An 18,108-nucleotide genomic window follows, 5' to 3' on the forward strand; every position below is an offset into this window, starting at 1 on the left:
ACCGCAGCGCATGCGCAGGATCTGCACTTTGCCAGGTGCCGAGGGGTTTGCGGAGAGGGCGGGGGACGGTTCAGGTATGAGGTTCCCCAGGGATGCGCGCACGGAAAGAGGTGCTTGTGCAAGGCGGGGTAGTTGTCTCCGATCTTTTACCGCAGAATTCCAGGCGGAAGAGGCTTTGAGACAACTGGTGCAGCTTCTTCCATTATGTTAAGCCTTACTTAGGGCTTGTCAGGTGATGATGATGATGATAGTTGCTCCTGTTCCACTTTATAGTGCAACAGCCCTGTGATGGAGAGATCGTTATCCATTTCCCGGTGCTCGTCTAGGGGGGTGTCCAGACCCAAGCACCCTGACTGCGGCACCTGCCCACTACCCACACTGCCTCCGTGACCGCCTCCACCTCTGCGGTATGATCGTGATGTGTGTCTGACGAATGAGAGAGGCCATGCATTTGCTTAATATATTGCGCTAATGAGGAAAGCTGCAACAGACGAGCCTACCACGTTTGCAGTCAGTAAAACACTTCACCAGAGGGGCGCCTAGGGGGCTCACAGTGGCTGAGCGTCTGCCTTCAGCTCAGGGCGTGACCCCGGGGTCCCGGGATCGAGTCCTGCATCAGGTCCCCTGCAGGGAGCCTGCTTCCCCCTCTGCCTCTCTCTGTGTCTCTCATGAATAAACAAATAAAATCTTAACAAAACACCACTTCCCCCAAAGACTGATGACATTACAGCCGCAAAACCATCCCCTTTCCCCTCCTCTGTTGTGCACATCTCTTCTGAAATTTGTGTAAACAGCCTGGGGTTTCAGTATAGTAATTAATATGTTTCGCGCTGTCTAACTCGTATTTGGTAAACTGCCCAGCTACGTTAATAAAATTGTTTTCTACCAAAAGAAGCCTTGTGTGCGGCTGGCTCAGAGCGAACCAAGGGAACTAACTATTCAGATTGTGAGTTCTGCCAACAGAAGGAAAGATAGATTTATGATGTCTTCCAAGGTCTCACGTTGAATGTACCTCTGCTTGAGCAAAACACATCACTATTTCCAAGTTATTATGAAAATGTTCAGACATTTGGGAAAAACAACCGTACAGTGAACAATCACATGTCCACTTTTTAGATTCTACAATGAGCATTTCCCTATATTTGCTTTCTTACGTAAGCATCTATCTATCCATCAGTATATCTTCTGTTCTGATAGACTTAAAAGTTGTAGACATCAATATGTTTCACCCCTGAACATCTCAGCATGAATCATTAAAAATTCATCATTTCGGGATACCTGGGTGGCTCAGTGGTTGAGCATCTGCATTCAGCTCAGGTTGTGATCCCCCCGGGGGTCCTGGGATCAAGTCCTGCATCAGGTCCTCTGCAGGGAGCCTGCTTCTCCCTCTGCCTGTCTCTGCTTCTCTGTGTCTCTCATGAATAAATAAATTTTAAAAAATTCATAATTTCTAAAGCCACCTCCAAGTATCTGCCCATTACATTATAAAGTAGATTACATGACAATGGAAACTAGAGAGATGAAACTAACCTGTTCTATTCTAGAAGTAAACTTTAAAACATGAAAATTATTCCCATGTGAAAAAGTGGGAATAATTCATTTAGTATTTACCCAAATAATGCTGGCTTCAGCAACACATACTAATATTTACCCAAATATGTTTGTTAGCTGCCATCTTGAACAGTTAGGAGCTGGGAATACAAAAAGACACTATCTCTGCCTTTAAGGAAACTCTGTTTAGAGCAGAGGTTTTTACTTTGGGACCCAGAGGAAAGCCTGTGAAACTCCTGAAACTATACACCAAATTTTGTATTTGAGTGCATTTGTCTGGGGGAAAAATATCCAAAGCTTTCCTTTTATAAAGTCTGTCTGTGACACCACACAGCAAAATAAGTTAAAACTATTTGCCTTGTGGTTGGACAGATATGTACGCTGATAAATTATTATGCAGTGTTCTTTGAGCTAGTACAGACATATGAGAAAAAAAAATACTGTAGGAAGCCAAAGCATGAAATCACTCATTGTGAGAACATTTGGCTTATACATGCTGATACAGACCTTTTCCTGATTCATAGGCAAAAAAAAAAAAAAAGGTCTGATACAGATCTTTTCCGATCATAGGAAAAAAAAAAAAGTAAAAAAAATGTGGTTATTTTTCCCTTTGAGTCCATTCACATGATTTTTGTTGCACCCTGATTGACATTTAAATAACCATATTGAAAAAAAAATAAAAATAAATAACCATATCGTAGATGTTGCTTTTAACCTCTTTTTGAGTTAACCAAGCGACACCTATGGACGATGTATTTACTATTCACCACGGCAATATAAAATTAATAAATTACAAAAAAAGTGGGAGAGAAGAGGCAAGGTGAGTAGGAATAAAAATGGAATTACTAATGTCTTCAACTTCATTTCAGAGTGTGAGTAAATACTCGCTAAAAGGTCTAAATCAAGATTCAAAGTTTGCAATGTGATCTTTAAGGGTATAAAGGGTATTCACTTTTATCTCTAGAAGAAATAAAATTAACAAAAATCAGAAGGTGGAGAGGATAGGCGAGCCAGTGCAAACGGCAATGAATTTCCCATTTTTAGAGTAATGGAACAATAGATTCATTCTAAATTAAGAAACAGATACAAAGATATTTTTTACAAAGTAAAAGGTGAAAGTTTCTATGGAATGGGAGTAGGGGTTTTGAGATAAGGAAAAATAAATTGGCAATATCCCATTTTATATTCTTCTATACTATCTGAATTTTTGCCTTTTGTATGTATTCCTTTTATGAAATAAAAAAAAGTAAACTGCCTGTAAAAAATAAATTTCAATAATTCAATAATTCTTACCTTTACCGGGCAATTTTGGAAAGAAGTCTGCAGTTCCTAAAGACGACTTGAGGTGGCAATGCTGAGACCATGCTTGGTTAGTTTGGCAGAATTTTTTTTTTAATAAATTAATTTTTTATTGGTGTTCAATTTACCAACGTACAGAATAACACCCAGTGCTCATCCCATCAAGTGTCCCCCTCAGTGCCCGTCACCCATTCACCCCCACTCCCCACCCTCCTCCCCTTCCACCACCCCTAGTTCGTTTCCCAGAGTTAGGAGTCTTCATGTTCTGTCTCCCTTTCTGATATTTCCCACACATTTCTTCTCCCTTCCCTTATATTCCCTTTCACTATTATTTATATTCCCCAAATGAATGAGAACATACACTGTTTGTCCTTCTCCGACTGACTTACTTCACTCAGCATAATACCCTCCAGTTCCATGCACGTTGAAGCAAATGGTGGGTATTTGTCGTTTTTAGTGGCTGAGTAATATTCCATTGTTTGGCAGAATTCATAAGCATAGTTAGAAGGGGAGGTGGGAAGGGGAATAGGGTAACTAGGTGACCGGCGTTAAGGAGGGCACAGGATGAGATGAGCACTGGGTATTAGAATATATCCTGGCAAGCTGAATTTAAATAAATTAATAAATATTTTAAAACCCAAGTTTTATTGTTAAAATATAGGAAACAGCTTAAAAGAAATGAATTGTTCTTGACTAACATCACTAATCACAGTCCCCTCTATGAGAGAAAGCTTCTCAGACATCACATAAGTCCTCTAGGAGCCCCTGCCTGAAACAATCCCAGCTTCCCCAACCCCAAGAAAAAAAATAACCACTTTCTGACATTTACAGCAATATATACCCAATTTCTTTATACATAGTCTCTCCATATACATATATATGCATATGTATATGTATGTATAGTCTCTTTTAATCTGTAGGTTTTCCAAATCTTTTTTTTTCCTTTTATATTTGATTTGTTGAAGACTTCAGTCCACTGTTCTAGAATTTTCCTTAGTCTGGATTTTCTTCTGGTCTCTGTATTTCCTGCAAATTGGTAATTGAATCTAAAGCTTAATCAGGTTCAGGTTTGAAGTTCTGGGGTCCTGTTCAGAGACGGCTGTCGTTCTCCTCATCAGGAGGCATGCGGTACCTGTTTTCTTTTTTTGTGTTATCAGGCATTAACATTCTTTACATTAATTCTGACCTAAATGAGAAAACCTGTGAATTTTCTTATGTCACCTATATTTTGGTATCCAAGGAAGTTTGCCAAGATACGATTTCTCATCACCCTTTCATTTTTCATTTTGTTTTGACATAATTTCAGACTTGTAGGAAAGTTGCAAGGAGAGTACAAAGAATTCTCTTAAACCCTTCACTCAAATCTCCCAAATGTTAATATGTCACCACATTCGCTATAATGTTCTCTCTAAATGAATACATAAATATGAATAAACACGTATTTTTTCCCTCTGAATCATTTCCTAGTTGGTTGCAGATGACGTCCTTTCATCTCTAAATAACTTAATGATATTACTTCCTAATCAATGGACTCTATTCACATTTTGACAATTTTCCCAGTAAAGTCCTTAATAGAAGCCCTGGAATAGCATGCTCTCTTTAAAAAAAATTTTTTTTAAATTTTATTTATTCATGAGAGACACGGGGGGGGGGCAGAGACATGGGCAGAGGGAGAAACAGGTTCCCCATGAGTAGCCCAACGTGGGACTTGATCCCAGGACCCCAGGATCAGGACCTGAGCCAAAGGAAGATGCTCAACCACTGAGCCACCCAGGTGTCCCTGGAACAGCATGCTCTTGAATAGTTCTTCAGTCTTTGTGTGTCTCACAACAAATACAGGACAAAAACCTTGTAAACTGTTCATCAATGTGGGTTTCCATCTAGTTGTAAAAGATCCTAATGTTGATTTTTTGAAGCTTTGTGATTTTCCTCTATAAGCAGATTGTATGGAGCAGAGACCCATCTGATATAGAAGTAGGCGAGTTTCTTATTATTCACAAATCTAAGATAATGAATAATCATGTTTTCCTCCCAAAAAGCCTTCAAAAGCTATAAAAGTATTTTTTTTTTTTACTGTAGACTTCTAAATCAAAGGTATAAGTATTGGATTACACATAGGCCAGCTTTTTCCTGGTTCATAGACTAGCACAGTGTGAGCTCAGATTCCAAGATCCAAAAAAACCTGAGCTCTTTACACTGAAAAGTTACTTGGGCCAGTTGCTTAACTTTGTGCTGTTTTAGTCTACTGATCTGAAAATTCAGGTTATACTTGTCTTTTAGTGTTCTTTAAACATTCTTGTGGTTTTTACATCAAAAAACAAGCAAACAAAAAACTCCCCCGTAGAGCACATCCACATCCTCCTCCAGTTACATTTATGGTCTCAAGTTTCGTCACATGTGTACCACCAACTCATCTCAATCTGGCTTCAGCTGCTTCATTCCACCTAACCCTCAGTAACATCGTCCCAATCCATTTTACACAATATGTCTTAGCTGCATTAGATCCAGTTAATCACCTACTTTTCTTTCTTTTTTTTTAAGATTTTTAAAATGCTCCCCTGTGGGGAGCATGATGCGGGATTCGATCCCAGGACTCTGGGATCACAACCTGAGCCAAAGGCAGAGGCTCAGCCACTGAGCCACTCAGGTGCCCCAAATCACCTCCTTCTCAAAACCGAGACTTCCTTGGCTTCCCAAGATGAAACTCTCCATTGTGCTCTCCTTTGCCTGCCTCTTCTCCACCCTTCTTCCTCTGTCCAACATTTATTTAATTTACTGGGTTTTCTCAGCCTTCAGCTCTAACAGTCTTCTCTCCCTCTACCTTGTATTCTCCACTCTTTACTTTAACATCTAGAAAGCAGTATTGTTTTCATACTGACAGTCAACTAATCCAGAAGTTGTGAAATCAATTTACTGTGTCCTGACTCGCAATTTGGAAAAACTGAATTGGACTAGGAAACATCATGGCACATTATATGGAGTAAGGATAATTAGGAAACAATCCACATGCTCCTCAATAGCAAAAAGAAAAATATTTGTTGCCTATCCATACTACACAGCCATAAAAAGGAACTACAGACACGTGGAGTGCCATAAAAGTCAGTATTTTCTGTAAAGGTCCAGGTGGAAAGCAGTACATATTTCAGGCTTTGGGGACCATTCAGTCTCTGGCACAACACTGTATAGCATGAAAGTAGTTACAGACAATATGTAAGCAAAGGAGTCAATGCTATCTCCCAATAAAACTTTATTGATGGGGTTGCCCGGGTGGCTCAGCGGTTTAGCGCCACCTTCAGCCCAGGGTGTGATCCTGGAGACCTGGGATCGGGTCCCACATCGGGCTCCCTGTGTGGAGCCTGCTTCTCCCTCTGCCTGTGTCCCTGCCTCTCTCTCTCTCTCTCTCTCTCTCTCTCTCTCTCTGTGTGTGTGTGTGTGTGTTTCTCATTAATAAATAAAATATTAAAAAAATAAACACAAGCTTTAAAAAAATAAAACTTTATTGATGGACACTAAATTTCGAATTCCATACAATTTTCACATCATGAAATATTCTTCTGGTGCCCCGACCCAACCATTTAGAAATAGAAAGCCATTCTTAGCTCTCAGATTTTTTTTTAAGATCTTGGACTTTTATATAAATAGTCAGTTGGCCAGATTTGGCCTATAGACTGTAGTTCGCAGACTCCCGTCATAGATGAACCTCAGAAACATTATGCCGAGAGAAGCCAAATATAAAGAATACATACATGGTGTAATTCCAATTACATGAAATTCTAGGCAGTGCAGACTTATCTATAATGATTGAAAGCCTGGGGCCCCTGATGGAGGGGAGTTAACAGCGCACATGGGAAACGGAATTTTTGGAGGTGATAGAAATTTTAATTTTAGTTGTGGTGGTGTACAGAGGTATATGCATTTGTCACAACTCCTTGTGTATGCAATATGGATGTATTTTATTATATGTAAAACATACTTCAATAAAGTTGATTAAAAAATATTAGAGTGCATCCCATATAGTGAGGGTTATCATGTTTCTGAGACTTGTAATCCAGTTATGTACATTCATAGATACGTATCGAACACATCTTCTTCCATCCACAACGAGGGTCTCCTTGACATCCCCCATCCCAGTAAAGGCACCATCACCCGCCCAGTGGTTCAAGCCAGGAAACTGGTGTCTTTCTCATACACTTCTCCTTCCCCAACATCTTCCAATCCGTGTGTTACACATACCTCTTAAATATCTCTCAAAGCTGTCCACATCTCCATCTCCACTCCTTGACTCTGCCATACCTCAGCAACCTCTGTAGCCAAACCATTCTGAACACAACCAGTAGAGTAGTCTATTAAACAGGGAAATTGGATCTCCTGATGAGAAGCCTTGGGTGGTCCCTGGAATGAAGCAAAGCATGCATCCTTCACATGGCCCACAAATATGATTTGGCCTCCTTTCACCTCAGCTCTCATGTCTCCCTTGTTCTTTTTCCCCCAAGATTTTATTTATTTGAGAGAGTGAGCGAGAGAGAGAGAGAGAGAGAGCACATGCACACTACGGGAGGAGGGGCAGAGGCAGAGGGAGAAACAAACTCCCCCTGAGTAGGGAGCCTGACCACATGGGGCTCGATCCTGGGACCCTGGGATCACGATCTAAGCCGAAGGCAAATGCTTAACTGGCTGAGCCACCCCAGTGCCCCTCCCTTGTTCTTCTACTACAGCAAACCCCTTCCTGAGAAGTGGTTTTCTTTCACTGGATTGTTCTTTCCTTCTTTCCCCTTGATAAACTTCTAACCTCTTTGGTAGAAGTTTAAATATCATTTTCTCAGGGAAACGTCATAAGTGCTCATATAGGCACCTGTGCTTTTTCCGTGTACTTAGCACAATCGTAGTTATTTGTTTAATGTCTGTCTCCCTTAATAGACTATAAATTTTTTTTATTTATTTATGATAGTCACACAGAGAGAGAGAGAGAGAGAAGCAGAGACATAGGCAGAGGGAGAAGCAGGCTCCATGCACCGGGAGCCCGACGTGGGATTCGATCCCGGGTTTCCAGGATCACACCCTGGGCCAAAGGCAGGCGCCAAACCGCTGCGCCACCCAGGGATCCCCCTTAATAGACTATAAATGCCATTTCTGCAGAGACAGAGTCTGTCTGTAATGTTATTTTGTCCCCAGTAATTGGCACGTAGACTCTAAAAACGGTTGGAGAATGAATGAATGAATGGATGGATAATGAATCTATATGCTGGCACAATGTGCAGATTTTATTTCCAAACATTTCCAGTGTTTTCAATCTGGTTTTAATGAGTATCACATTTTAAAGACACTCTATGGGCCAAGTAAGCAATTTCACATCCCAGGTCTCCATAGTCCAATGTCTGGGATGCAGTGTATGATTATTGAATGCATTAATTCAACAAATATTTTCTGAGAGTCTGCTACATGCCAGGCAGTATTCTAGGAATCAGGGTTACAGTGATTAAAAGAGTCTTTGCATTTGCGGATCTTACACTGCATTGGAATGGAGAGATAACAAATAGCTATCTAATATTAATTAATTTTAAGTACCATCAGGAAAATAGAGCAGGATAAGAGAATAGAGAATAAATCATGAATGAATTCATCTTTCAAGCTGTAAATTCGAAATCTCTGTTCTGAAACATTGAGAATATTTGTTCACTGATAATTAGCTGGAAATAAAAGAAAATCAACCAAAATAAACCACTACCATGGACAATTTACCATTAATTTTCAAGATCTTGAGGAAGGCATTCCCACTGATTTTTCTATTACTCAAAGGACCTTTCTTTGATGTTCGAGCAGTTCTCACAATTCACAGACCTATCATCATCCAAATATCATGGGAGCAGAGTTGGGCATGAAGTCTTGGAAAATCTGAAGCAAGTATGTTAAGATTGATGCAGCCATATGAAAAAAAAATTTAACTGTCATGTTAAGCCACATTTCAACTTATGTTTAAGATTCTTTTTTCCCTAAAGTAAAATTTTAGATGTTATTGAATATTTTAGTTGACATTGCAAAAAGTAAAATAGCATAAAAAGGTAAATTCTAGGGCAGCCCGGGTGGCTCAGTGGTTTAGCGCTGCCTTTAGCCTAGGGCCTGATCCTGGAGACCTGGGATCGAGTCCCATGTCGGACTCCCTGCGTGGAGCCTGCTTCTCCCTCTGCCTGTGTTTCTGCCTCTCTCTCTGTGTCTCTCATGAATAAATAAATAAAATCTTAAAAAAAACGGTAAATTCTACCTTTTATTTGTTTCAGATTTATTTACATTTTATGAAATAATTCAGCCTTCTCTAAAACTTTATGCCCCAAAGGGTAAGGAACAAAAACATTAACATACAATAATTAAAGAGGAAAACATGTGCAAATGATCAATAAACACACATTAAAAAATCATTACTACTGATCAAAAAATGCAAAAATCAAATGAGATAGAATTTTTGCTTATCAAAGTAGTAAAGATTTTGTAAAAGATTTATTTATTCATGAGAGACACAGAGAGAGGCAGAGATATAAACAGAGGGAGAAGCAGGCTCCCCATGGGGACCCCAATGCGGGACTTGATCCCAGGACCCCAGGATCAGGACTTAAGCCAAAGGCAGACGCTCAACTACTGAGCCACACAGGTGCCCCCCAAATATGTATTTCTTATTATAAATCACAATATCCCATGTAGGCACCCCTCCTAATGGTTTTGTAGCAGAGTACCTCCAATGAGGCACTGCTCCGTAACAGCCTTCCCTAGAGAGCAGATTTCCAGTAAATGCCACCACCCAGCAGGGCATTATAGCCACTGACTTTGCCATTCAGTGAGCCAGGACTATGCCCTCCCAACAAGGTCAGGATTCGTGCCCTGGAGGTGGGGGGGAAGGGTCTTTCTTGTGTGTTTTTCTCTCAGTCCTGGCAGCAGGGCTGTCCTGTATGCCTCCTGTTTCTACACTCTTTAGATTTCTCTTATTATCTAAATCCTCCTTATTCCAATTCACCGTTAACAATTCTGTATAGTCAATCCTCATTATCTGTGGATTCCATATTTTCAAACTCAACTGCTTGCTAAAGTTTATTTGGAACCCCAGAATTCATGCTCCAGATGCTTTTGCTATTATTTGAAGGGATACACATGCACAGAGCAGCTACACAGTTAAGTCAACCAGCTTGCATATTCCCGGCTGGAGTAGAACCCGGAGACACTGTGCCTTCATGTCACAGCTCTCAGATTGTAAATGAGGGTCCCTTTTTAAAAACATTTTTTATTTATTTTTAAAATTTTTATTTATTTATTCATGAGAGAGAGAGAGAGAGGCAGAGGCATAGGCAGAGGGAGAAGCAGGCCTCCTGCAGGGAGCCCAATGTGGGACTTGATCCTAGGACCCTGGGATCACGCCCTGAGCCAAAGGCAGACACTCAGCCACTGAGCCACCCAGACGTCCCAAGTGTCCCTTTCACAGTCTGTGTCGTGCCACCTTTTCCACATTGTTGTGCCATTAGTGAAATCGCTGCTTAAAAAGGCCGTCAAGCAGAGTGGTGAAGTGCTGTCTAGCATTCCTGAGTGCAAGAAGGCTGTCATGTGCCTTCAGGAGAAAACAGTGGTAGATAAGCTTTGTTCAGACATGAGTTATAACATTGTAGGCTGAGAGTTCAATGGGAATGAATCAACACTATATTAAACGAGGTACCTTCAACAGAAACACAAAGCCACGTTTACGGGTCAATCGGTTGATGAAAATGCTGTGACCAGAGCCTCAATGGACCCTAACCTGGAAAAGTCACAGTTCAACATTTGCTAATTTAAGTGTTCATAGCAAATTTATAGAATATAACTGCTTTGAAAAATAAGAATCAACTGTATTACCCTTTTATTTAAAAAAATATTTTATTTGTTTGTTAGAGAGAGAGCACAAGTGAGCACAAGCAGGGGGAGAGGGAAAAGCAGACTCTTCTTGGAGCAGGGAGCTGGAGGAAGGGCTCAATCTCAGGACCCTATGATCACCTGAGCCAAAGGCAGACACTTAACCTACTGAGCCCCCCAGGAGCCCCTCCTTTCCTTGTTCTAATTATGATGTGATTTCTCTGATTGAATCAGGCAGATAGAGTACTAAACTCATCCCCAGATCCGTATTCTACTAGTTATTTCTTCCACATTTTAGTAGAGTCATACATTTCCTATAGTAACTGGAGTTTCAGAGGTTCAGAAAAAGCATAAATGGAGAAGAAAAGTCTCCTAATTAATTCACCTTTTATATGGAAATTCTTAACTCATTTGCATTTTGAATATGCAGTATCTTTAAAGCTACCTCTTATGTTGGGTTTCCCATGATTTCAGATTTTTAAATTTCCTTTTTTTTTTTTGATGTATTTTAGGAGGACTTACTTGGCAAAGCTATTTTCTTTCCCCAAAACGTCACAATGGAAAATTAATGAAATAAATTTAATTGCTCTATTATCCCACACCAATTGTGGGCAGAAGAGTTACTTAAAATAAAGGTGGTGGAAGCAGGGTTCCTGAGCTAGAGAAACACTCTACCTCAAATATTTCTTTCAAACAGCACCATTTCAAAATGCTAAGTTGTAGGTTGGAATCTATAAGGTCCACCATCTCTCTGGAGAAATCCATTGCCGTGTCTTAGTGTTCTACTGGGGGCAGGATAGAAGGATGAGGAAGTGTTCCAAACTTCTAAACAAGAGCAAAGAACAAATAACATTTTTAGCCTCAGGGCTTTGTTTCAGCTCTGGCCAACATAGAAACGCCCCAAACCCATCGTATCTATCCAAGCACCTTTCATACAATTTGTGTCAATGTCAAGGGTGTGAGAGTTGCTTAGAGACCCAATTTTTAGGCATGGTTTTTCCACAGTAGAGCCAAAATGCAATGATTTCAAGACAGAATTGCTTAATATTGTTTCTGCTAATAGGAGAAACTGAGGGTCTGGTGGGAAGTAGGCTTATAGCTTCTTCCCGCTAACTTTCTGATCTTTTCCAGCTGGAGCACCTGTTCTTTACCCCAGTGCTTGTTCAGACCGGGAGTCAGTAGTGGTGGTGCCTCTTACTCTTACCTCCATAATTTCAATCCCATTCGCCCATCCAAATAAAGATAACCTTAAAAAAAAAGTGTTTTTGTTTTTGTTTTTTTGAGAGAGAGAGAGAGAACAGAACAGGGAGAGGGGCAGAAGGAGAAGCAGACTCACTGGCTGAGCTGGGAGTTGGATATGGGGTTGGATACCACAACCCTAGGATCATGACCTGAGCAGGCACTCCAAAAATAACTTTTTTTAAAAAAAGTTTTTATTTATTTATTCATGAGAGACAGAGAGGGAGGCAGAGACACAGGCAGAGGGAGAAGCAGGCTCCAGGAAGGAAGCCTGACATGAGACTCCATCCCAGGTCTCCAGGATCACGGCCTGTACTGAAGGTGGCGCTAAACCGCTGAGCCACCCTGGCTGCCCCAAAAATAACTTTTAAAAAGAAAGTCATACAGCAGAGCAGTCAGTCCCTCCCTCCCATTATCCCCAGGGGAATACTTTCCAAGACCCTCCAGTGGATGTCTGAACCTTCGGACAGTACTGAAAACATATATGCTGTGTCTTTTCCTATACATCCCTATTGATGTTTTTTTTTTTTTAGTTTTTATTTATTTATGATAGTCACACAGAGAGAGAGAGAGAGGCAGAGACACAGGCAGAGGGAGAAGCAGGCTCCATGCACCGGGGTCTCTAGGATCGCGCCCTGGGCCAAAGGCAGGCACTAAACTGCTGCGCCACCCAGGGATCCCCTCTATTGATGTTTTAGAATATAGGGGAGGTTTGGAGGGGTGAGGTCTGGAGCTGGTGACCAAGAGAGAATTCTTGAGATGTCTTTGGTGCAAAACGGTGGTTTTATTAAAGCACGGAGCCGAAAGAGCTGCTGCCTTGGGGTTGTGAGGGATGGTTGATTATATACCCAGGAGTTGGGGTAAAGAAAAGAGAGATTTTCAAAAGAATTTTTGTATGCTAAAGAGGACATAGGAGATACGGGAGGCCTTGCTATTGTCAAGTTAAGGTTGTTTTTTCTTCCACTAAAACATTAGTTTTAAGATAGTTGGGAGTTTCCTTCTGGAAGTTAGGTTATTGATAAGAATGCTTTTTCTTCTAAATCACTAAGACATTTTGTAAACTGAGGCGGGACTCCTGTCTATAGAACTAGAATCTCTGTAAGTTGACTATTTGTTCTTCCTTTCTCTTAGCTTTAGGGCATCTAGGAATACCTGAGGAATGTCACATACATCCCACCCAGGAGTGGGGGCGTGGGGTTTGCAGGGTGTGAGCTTGTGCTTTGTCCTCAGCTAGCCTTCTGCTCCCCATCATTATGATAAAGCTTAATTTATAAACCACAGTAAGAGATTCACACTAATGATAAAGTAGAACAATTACAACTATAATCAATAATAAATGTCACATGAATGTAGTCAATCTCTCAAAATATTTTACTGTCCTGTACTCACCCTTCTGGTGATGATGTGCGGTGATAGAATGACTGCAGAATGAGAGGAGGTGATGTGAATGATATAGGCGCTGTGAGGGAAGGTTAGGCTACCATTGACCCTCTGATAATCTGTCACAAGGTGGATCATCTGCTTCCTGACTGTGGTTGACCTCTGGTCCCCGACAGCGCAAATAATGGGTGGGGTGGGGGTGGTAGTAATTAGTGTAGTATGATTTACATAAAGCATAGCTCTCTTTTTTAAGAAAAAAATTTTAAATTTATTCATGAGAGACACACAGAGAGAGACGGAGACACAGGCAGAGAGAGAAGCAGGCTTCCCACGGGGAGCCCGATGCAGGACTCCATCCCAGGACCCCGGGATCACAACCTGAGCCAAAGGCTGACACTCAACTACTGAGCCACCCAGGTGTCCCAAGCATACCTCTTTTAATTCATCTGTAGCCACGCTAAGGAAAGACTGTGTGCTTGCTGGGCATACCCAGCTTCAAGTCGACCCAGCCTCTTCCATTTGGATCTCTGCTGGAGAAATTCTAGAGTAAGCATTCTGGAATGAAAGGGTGGGAAGGAAAGAGGGAGGGTTCCATAGTATCCTTGTCAGCCTCCCTTTGAGCCTCATTTCAGGTGACAAGGAGGAAGATGGTTTTCTGCTCTGTATCCATAACCAGAAACAAGTGATGTCTTAGAGGTGATCTTGGAAGGGTTTGAGGAGCTTCAGGGACCTTTTTTTAAAAAAAGATCTTATTTATTTATTGGAGAGAGAGAGAGAGAGAGAGAGAGAGAGAGAGAGAGAGAGAGAATGAGTGTGGGGGGGGAACAGAGGGAGAGGGAGAAGCAGACTCCCTCCAAGGATCCCACGATCATGACCTGAGTTGAAGGCAGATGCTTAACGGACTGAGTCACCTAGGCACCTCTTTTTTTTTCTTAAATATAAATTTTATTTATTTATTCATGAGAGACACACACAGAGGCAGAGACAGAAACAGGCTCCACTCAGGAGCCGGATATGGGACTCCATCCTAGGTCTCCAGGATCATGTCCTGGTCTGAAGGCGGCGCTAAACCCCTGAGCCACCGGGGCTGCCCAAGGAACCTCTCTTTTGTTTTTCCTTTTTGAGGGGTAGCCTTAAGTGATTGCTTCCTCTGCTCTTTGCAAAACAGACCTGTCTTGCAGCCTTTTAAGCATAGAAGCCTTCAGTTTGTCAGTAGAAATTTCAGAGAAATTTTCAAGAGGGGATAGAAGATTTTAGACACTGTGGCCCACATGGTGGTTCTTATGAAGCCCTGATTCATTTAAATAAAAAGAAATAATAGCTGCTACAATAAGCTTCTTTGTAATCATCCTAATGTATTTTTAATGTGATCCTTAGTTGTACATTGAAACTCAGTTCCCACATCAGGGCTTATTCCCTGCTGAAATTCTTCCTCAAAAAATTCCTTTTATATTTTAACACGGCGCTCCATTCTCCAAGTTATCCCCTACTGTTCAGAGATATTAATGTCACATGGAATGTGTTGCCTCATTGTTGCCAGAGGGCTCCAAATCACAGCTTGCACAGATGATGAAGCATCGATGTAATGAATTAATTTATCTTAGAGCATCTCCTCTTCTTTGAAGGCCATGTGGGTCCTTCAGCGTTTGCTTGAGTAATAGATTGTCCTTAATGACTGGGTGGTTTTTTTTTTTTTCTTGTTTTTAAGAAGAGACAAATATATAGCAACCCATGTTGAACCATCTCAGCCTTCTTGGTATTTATTTATCTTTCAACTCCCATTAAGCAAATATGTTGAGCTGCTTGATAAAGATCACCATAGATTTTGGAGGATGTATGTCCCTGCAGATTGTTTCCAATCCCCTCCCTCACTGGAGTTCTAAGAGAAATAATGAGTTCAGGTGTTGGGTGCCTCATAGATAACAGACATATGTAGCGGGCTCTCACCAAAGGGGTGCCAGATTTAGCAAAATAAATTTAAAAAATAGAGAGTGCCCGTTAACATTGAGTTTCAGATGAGCAGTGAAAATTTTTTATTATAAGTGTGTTCTAAATATTGCATGGGGCATATTTAGACTTATGCTAAAAAGTCATGCATTGTTCATCTGAAATTTCAAAGTTAACTGGGCATCTTGTATTTCACATGGCCACCACGCCAATCCCTCCCCACCCCACCTTCCTGCTTGTTGTCTCCAATTTTGCTCTATTTTTCTAACAAATTTGGTCAAGGGAGTGGTGTAGGAATCATCTGGGATATTTTCTTGTATTCATAATGAAGGCCACAATTTCCTCTAGGCAGCAATTAGATTTTTTAAAAAGGCATTGCAAATACAAATCCTTGCCACAAGCATAGAGTTTAGTGCATGGCATATAATAGTACTCAAGACTATTGATCTATTGAGTGAATGAATGAAAAAGTGCTGGACAAAGATAGTCTTTATGCATATGCATTGAGAAACAGGCGGTTTGATGTCAGCTAACATGATCAATTGCTGTCTGAAGAGATCAGAAGGGTTACAGAGAAGGAAGACATGATAAAAGGGGGTACAGTAGGCTGAATAATGGCCCTTCAAAGATGTCCTGTCTGAACCCCCAGGATGTGTGAATACATTATTTTACACGGCAAAGGGGACTTTGTAGATGATTCTCGACATAAGATACGGAGATTATCCTGGATTATCCAGTTGGGCTGAATGTAATCACAAAGGTCCTTCTAAGAGAGAGACAGGCAGGTCAGAGTCAGAAATGATTGCCAATAGAATGAGGGGGGGGCAGGGGTGTGGGATGCCTGGCTTTTGACTTGAAGCAAGAAGAAAGGGTCAAAGACCACAAAAATTGGCAGATTTTCAAGAATTAAAGAGAATGGGTGTTATTAGTCAGCTAGGGATGCCAGAATGAAAAATGACAGACTAGGTGGGTTAAAAAATAAATTTATTTTCTCACAGTTCAGAAGGCTAGAAGTCCAAGGTCTAGGTGTCAGCTGAGCTGATTTCTCCGGAGGCTTCTCTTCTTGGCTTGCAGGTGGCCTCCTTCTCACTGTGTCCCCACACTACCTTTCCTCTGTGCATGCACTGCCCGGGTGCTTCTTTGTGCGTCTCCAAATTCCCTCCTTTTCTTCCTTTTTTAAAAAGATTTTATTTATTATTCATGAGAGACACACACAGAGAGAGAGAGAGAGGGGAGAGACACAGGCAGAGGGAGAAGCAGGCTCCCTGTGGGGAGCCCGATGCAGGACTCGATCCCAGGACCCCAGGATCACGCCCTGAGCCGAAGGCAGACGCTCAACCGCTGAGCCACCCAGGCATCCCCAAATTCCCTCTTCTTATCAGGACACCAGTCAGATTGCTTGGTCCCATCCTATCATTATCCAATCACCTCTTTAAAGGCCCTATTTCCAAAGCAGTCACATCCTGAGATCCTGGGGGCTAGGGCTCCAACATATGAATCTGGGGAGGCATATAATTCAGCCCATAACAATAAGGGGGTCAAGTGGAGGAAGTCTGCAAAATAACCCCCAGCTCCCCAGAGTGGAGACTAAGACCATAGATAACATAATAATTCAGTGCAATGCAAAATGATCCAGACCAGGATGCCAGACTGGAGGCCAGACTGGAAAAAAGGACTTTAGTGGGACAACTGGCAACAATTTGAATAAGGTCTGTAGATTAGGTAATAGTATTACATCAGCGATTAGTGTCTGGTTTTGATCATTGTACTATGGTCATTATGCAAGATGTCAGTATTTGGGGAAGCTTGGGTATGCCTGTATGGGAACTCCGTACTACTTTTGCAACTTTTTTTTTTCTAAGTCTGGAATCATCTCGAAATGAAAAGTTAAAATTAAAACAAATTAAAACGAGGGGCACCCTATTCTCTCCTTCTCCTTCTGGCCCTCCCCTGCCATTCTGAGCTCTCTCTTTCTCTTGCTCTCAAATAAACTAAATCTTTAAAAAACTAAAATGAAATAAAAGAGGGTAGCTGGGGGATCCCTGGGTGGCTCAGCAGTTTGGCGCCTGCCTTTGGCCCAGGGCGCGATCCTAGAGTCCTGGGATGGAGTCCTGCATCCGCCTCCTGGCATGGGGCCTGCTTCTCCCTCTGCCTGTGTCTCTCTCTGCCTTCTCTCTCTCTCTCTCTCTCTCTCTCTCTTTCTCTATGTCTATGATGAATAAATAAAATCTTTAAAAAAAGAGGGTAGCTTAATAGAAGAGAGAAAGAGACAGAGAATGAGGATGGGCTTGGATGTGTCAATGAAGAAAGAAAAAACAAGGAAGGAGGAAAAGAAGCAAGGAGGGCTGAGATGGTTATCTGGGGCTGGGGTCCCCAGTGACCCCCTCCTTCTGGGACACTGCCTGGGAGCTCAGCATGTTTTGCGAGGCAATATTCAGAGAGTCCCACACTGAAGAGAAGGCAGTAGGTCCCCCCTCTTACCTTACGGGAGCTCCCGTTCAGAAAAGGCTTCACACGTGAACTTCTGGATTTGTCTCCTAAGCGACCTAACAGCGTGTTGTGTGCATTGGAAGGGTGACTTGTTTGCACATTAACATTACACCGTCCTCTTGGTAACTGGGTTTTGGTATCCCTTCTTCCTCCCCCCCTTGTCTTCCCATCTCTTTCAACTTTTTTTTTTTGAGATATAATCACACGCCAAAGAAGCGCACACCCAAGTCACTTCGCATCCCCCCCCCACCCCAACCCCCACCCCACAGCCTCCGACAAGCGCTAGCCTACTTTCTGTCGATGCACGAGCCTGCTCTGGACATTTCAGGGAAACGG

The 18,108-nt window shown here is 41.8% G+C and overlaps 1 long non-coding RNA gene across 1 annotated transcript; it reads right to left on the bottom strand.

Annotated features, from left to right (window-relative positions):
- Positions 1 to 6,615: 6,615 nt before the first annotated feature.
- On the bottom strand, positions 6,616 to 17,933 carry LOC129520022 (uncharacterized). Its single transcript, XR_008666458.1, has 5 exons — positions 17,764 to 17,933; positions 16,279 to 16,453; positions 13,768 to 13,865; positions 11,392 to 11,541; positions 6,616 to 7,242 (listed from the first exon to the last, which is right to left on the bottom strand). It is a non-coding gene; the product is annotated as an uncharacterized LOC129520022 (long non-coding RNA).
- Between the last annotated feature and the right edge of the window lie 175 nt (positions 17,934 to 18,108).

The sequence above is a fragment of the Nyctereutes procyonoides genome, unplaced genomic scaffold (assembly GCF_905146905.1).
Source record: "Nyctereutes procyonoides isolate TBG_1078 unplaced genomic scaffold, NYPRO_anot_genome, whole genome shotgun sequence".
In the NCBI taxonomy this organism is placed as follows: domain Eukaryota; kingdom Metazoa; phylum Chordata; class Mammalia; order Carnivora; family Canidae; genus Nyctereutes; species Nyctereutes procyonoides.